The sequence below is a fragment of the Alosa pseudoharengus genome, unplaced genomic scaffold (genome assembly GCF_046254945.1).
Source record: "Alosa pseudoharengus isolate Yale_2024_CS ecotype anadromous, Long Island Sound unplaced genomic scaffold, YU_APseudo_1.1 YU_APseudo_1.1_scf_38, whole genome shotgun sequence".
NCBI classification, from domain to species: domain Eukaryota; kingdom Metazoa; phylum Chordata; class Actinopteri; order Clupeiformes; family Clupeidae; genus Alosa; species Alosa pseudoharengus.
In genome coordinates, this window is record NW_027468761.1 from 154483 (window position 1) to 159978 (window position 5496).

The following is a 5496-nucleotide window of genomic DNA, read 5'->3' on the forward strand; positions in this document are numbered from 1 at the left end:
CAGTTTTTCTTAGTTTTCACATAAGGTCTGGGGTCAGGACAAAAGACAGATTTTTGACAAATTTCAAAATATGTCAGATATTGTCCAAATTATTTTTTATTTCACGTCTAGACATGTGAAATGCATGAACTAGTGCAAAAAAGTGTAACAAAATTGATTTGATTTTTTTTTAGTACTTTTCAGTTTTTCTTAGTTTTCACATAAGGTCCGGGGTCAGGACAAAAGACAGATTTTTGACAAATTTCAAAATCTGTCAGATATTGTCCAAATCATTTTTTATTTCACGTCTAGACATGTGAAATGCATGAACTAGGGCAAAAAAGTGTAAAAAAATTGGTTTGATTTTTTTAGTAGCTTTCAGTTTTTCTTAGTTTTCACATAAGGTCCGGGGTCAGGACAAAAGACAGATTTTTGACAAATTTCAAAATATGTCAGATATTGTCCAAATTATTTTTTATTTCACGTCTAGACATGTGAAATGCATGAACTAGTGCAAAAAAGTGTAACAAAATTGGTTTGATTTTTTTTTAGTACTTTTCAGTTTTTCTTAGTTTTCACATAAGGTCCGGGGTCAGGACAAAAGACAGATTTTTGACAAATTTCTAAATCTGTCAGATATTGTCCAAATTATTTTTTATTTCACTTCTAGACATGTGAAATGCATGAACTAAGGCAAAAAAAGTGAAAAAAAATTGGTCTGATTTTTTTTAGTACTTTTCAGTTTTTCTTAGTTTTCACGTAAGGTCCGGGGTCAGGACAAAAGACAGATTTTTGACAAATTTCAAAATCTGTCAGATATTGTCCAAATCATTTTTTATTTCACTTCTAGACATGTGAAATGCATGAACTAGGGCAAAAAAGTGTAAAAAAATTGGTTTGATTTTTTTAGTACCTTTCAGTTTTTCTTAGTTTTCACATAAGGTCCGGGGTCAGGACAAAAGACAGATTTTTGACAAATTTCAAAATCTGTCAGATATTGTCCAAATCATTTTTTATTTCATTTCTAGACATGTGAAATGCATGAACTATTGCAAAAAAGTGTAACAAAATTGGTTTGATTTTTTTTAGTACTTTTCAGTTTTTCTTAGTTTTCACATAAGGTCCGGGGTCAGGATAAAAGACAGATTTTTGACAAATTTCAAAATCTCTCAGATATTGTCCAAATTATTTTTTATTTCACTTCTAGACATGTGAAATGCATGAACTAAGGCAAAAAAAGTGGAAAAAAATTGGTCTGATTTTTTTTAGTACTTTTCAGTTTTTCTTAGTTTTCACGTAAGGTCCGGGGTCAGGACAAAAGACAGATTTTTGACAAATTTCAAAATCTGTCAGATATTGTCCAAATGATTTTTATTTCACTTCTAGACATGTGAAATGCATGAACTAGGGCAAAAAAGTGTAAAAAATTTGGTTTGATTTTTTTTTAGTACCTTTCAGTTTTCCTTAGTTTTCACATAAGGTCCGGGGTCAGGACAAAAGACAGATTTTTGACAAATTTCAAAATCTGTCAGATATTGTCCAAATCATTTTTTATTTAATTTCTAGACATGTGAAATGCATGAACTAGGGCAAGAAAGTGTGAAAAAATTGGTTTGATTTTTTTTTAGTACCTTGCAGTTTTTCTTAGTTTTCACATAAGGTCTGGGGTCAGGACAAAAGACAGATTTTTGACAAATTTCAAAATATGTCAGATATTGTCCAAATTATTTTTTATTTCACGTCTAGACATGTGAAATGCATGAACTAGTGCAAAAAAGTGTAACAAAATTGATTTGATTTTTTTTTAGTACTTTTCAGTTTTTCTTAGTTTTCACATAAGGTCCGGGGTCAGGACAAAAGACAGATTTTTGACAAATTTCAAAATCTGTCAGATATTGTCCAAATTATTTTTTATTTCACGTCTAGACATGTGAAATGCATGAACTGGTGCAAAAAAGTGTAACAAAATTGATTTGATTTTTTTTTAGTACTTTTCAGTTTTTCTTAGTTTTCACATAAGGTCCGGGGTCAGGACAAAAGACAGATTTTTGACAAATTTCAAAATCTGTCAGATATTGTCCAAATCATTTTTTATTTCACGTCTAGACATGTGAAATGCATGAACTAGGGCAAAAAAGTGTAAAAAAATTGGTTTGATTTTTTTAGTAGCTTTCAGTTTTTCTTAGTTTTCACATAAGGTCCGGGGTCAGGACAAAAGACAGATTTTTGACAAATTTCAAAATATGTCAGATATTGTCCAAATGATTTTTATTTCACTTCTAGACATGTGAAATGCATGAACTAGGGCAAAAAAGTGTAAAAAATTTGGTTTGATTTTTTTTTAGTACCTTTCAGTTTTCCTTAGTTTTCACATAAGGTCCGGGGTCAGGACAAAAGACAGATTTTTGACAAATTTCAAAATCTGTCAGATATTGTCCAAATCATTTTTTATTTCACTTCTAGACATGTGAAATGCATGAACTAGGGCAAAAAAAGTGAAAAAAAATTGGTCTGATTTTTTTTAGTACTTTTCAGTTTTTCTTAGTTTTCACATAAGGTCCGGGGTCAGGACAAAAGACAGAATTTTGACAAATTTCAAAATATGTCAGATATTGTCCAAATCATTTTTTATTTCACTTCTAGACATGTGAAATGCATGAACTAGGGCAAAAAAGTGTAAAAATATTGGTTTGATTTTTTTTAGTACCTTTCAGTTTTTCTTAGTTTTCACATAAGGTCCGGGGTCAGGACAAAATACAGATTTCTGACAAATATCAAAATCTGTCAGATATTGTCCAAATCATTTTTTATTTAATTTCTAGACATGTGAAATGCATGAACTAGGGCAAGAAAGTTTGAAAAAATTGGTTTGATTTTTTTTTAGTACCTTGCAGTTTTTCTTAGTTTTCACATAAGGTCCGGGGTCAGGACATAAGACAGATTTTTGACAAATTTCAAAATATGTCAGATATTGTCCAAATCATTTTTTATTTCACTTCTAGACATGTGAAATGCATGAACTAGGGCAAAAAAGTGTAAAAAAATTGGTTTGATTTTTTTTTAGTACCTTGCAGTTTTTCTTAGTTTTCACATAAGGTCCGGGGTCAGGACAAAAGACAGAATTTTGACAAATTTCAAAATATGTCAGATATTGTCCAAATCATTTTTTATTTCACTTATAGACATGTGAAATGCATGAACTAGGGCAAAAAAGTGTAAAAAAATTGGTTTGATTTTTTTTAGTACCTTTCAGTTTTTTTTAGTTTTCACATAAGGTCAAGGGTCAGGACAAAAGACAGATTTTTGACAAATTTCAAAATATGTCAGATATTGTCCAAATCATTTTTTATTTCACGTCTAGACATGTGAAATGCATGAACTAGTGCAAAAAAGTGTAACAAAATTGGTTTGATTTTTTTTTAGTACTTTTCAGTTTTTCTTAGTTTTCACATAAGGTCCGGGGTCAGGACAAAAGACAGATTTTTGACAAATTTCAAAATCTGTCAGATATTGTCCAAATCATTTTTTATTTCACTTCTAGACATGTGAAATGCATGAACTAGGGCAAAAAAGTGTAAAAATATTGGTTTGATTTTTTTTAGTACCTTTCAGTTTTTCTTAGTTTTCACATAAGGTCCGGGGTCAGGACAAAATACAGATTTCTGACAAATTTCAAAATCTGTCAGATATTGTCCAAATCATTTTTTATTTAATTTCTAGACATTGTGAAATGCATGAACTAGGGCAAGAAAGTGTGAAAAAATTGGTTTGATTTTTTTTTAGTACCTTGCAGTTTTTCTTAGTTTTCACATAAGGTCCGGGGTCAGGACAAAAGACAGATTTTTGACAAATTTCTAAATATGTCAGATATTGTCCAAATCATTTTTTATTTCACTTCTAGACATGTGAAATGCATGAACTAGGGCAAAAAAGTGTAAAAAAATTGGTTTGATTTTTTTTTAGTACCTTGCAGTTTTTCTTAGTTTTCACATAAGGTCCGGGGTCAGGACAAAAGACAGATTTTTGACAAATTTCAAAATATGTCAGATATTGTCCAAATCATTTTTTATTTCACTTCTAGACATGTGAAATGCATGAACTAGGGCAAAAAAGTGTAAAAAAATTGGTTTGATTTTTTTTTAGTACCTTGCAGTTTTTCTTAGTTTTCACATAAGGTCCGGGGTCAGGACAAAAGACAGAATTTTGACAAATTTCAAAATATGTCAGATATTGTCCAAATCATTTTTTATTTCACTTATAGACATGTGAAATGCATGAACTAGGTCAAAAAAGTGTAAAAAAATTGGTTTGATTTTTTTTTAGTACCTTGCAGTTTTTCTTAGTTTTCACATAAGGTCCGGGGTCAGGACAAAAGACAGATTTTTGACAAATTTCAAAATATGCCAGATATTGTCCAAATTATTTTTTATTTCACTTCTAGACATGTGAAATGCATGAACTAGTGCAAAAAAGTGTAACAAAATTGATTTGATTTTTTTTAGTACTTTTCAGTTTTTCTTAGTTTTCACATAAGGTCCGGGGTCAGGATAAAAGACAGATTTTTGACAAATTTCAAAATTCTCTGAGATATTGTCCAAATTATTTTTTATTTCACTTCTAGACATGTGAAATGCATGAACTAGTGCAAAAAAGTGTAACAAAATTGATTTGAATTTTTTTTAGTACTTTTCAGTTTTTCTTAGTTTTCACATAAGGTCCGGGGTCAGGACAAAAGACAGATTTTTGACAAATTTCAAAATATGTCAGATATTGTCCAAATTATTTTTTATTTCACGTCTAGACATGTGAAATGCATGAACTAGTGCAAAAAATTGTAACAAAATTGGTTTGATTTTTTTTTAGTACTTTTCAGTTTTTCTTAGTTTTCACATAAGGTCCGGGGTCAGGACAAAAGACAGATTTTTGACAAATTTCAAAATATATCAGATATTGTCCAAATCATTTTTTATTTCACTTATAGACATGTGAAATGTATGAACTAGGGCAAAAAAGTGTAAAAAAATTGGTTTGATTTTTTTTTAGTACCTTGCAGTTTTTCTTAGTTTTCACATAAGGTCCGGGGTCAGGACAAAAGACAGATTTTTGACAAATTTCAAAATATGTCAGATATTGTCCAAATTATTTTTTATTTCACTTCTAGACATGTGAAATGCATGAACTAGTGCAAAAAAGTGTAACAAAATTGATTTGATTTTTTTTTAGTACTTTTCAGTTTTTCTTAGTTTTCACATAAGGTCCGGGGTCAGGATAAAAGACAGATTTTTGACAAATTTCAAAATCTCTCAGATATTGTCCAAATTATTTTTTATTTCACTTCTAGACATGTGAAATGCATGAACTACGGCAAAAAAAGTGAAAAAAAAATTGGTCTGATTTTTTTTAGTACTTTTCAGTTTTTCTTAGTTTTCACATAAGGTCCGGGGTCAGGACAAAAGACAGATTTTTGACAAATTTCAAAATATGTCAGATATTGTCCAAATCATTTTTTATTTCACT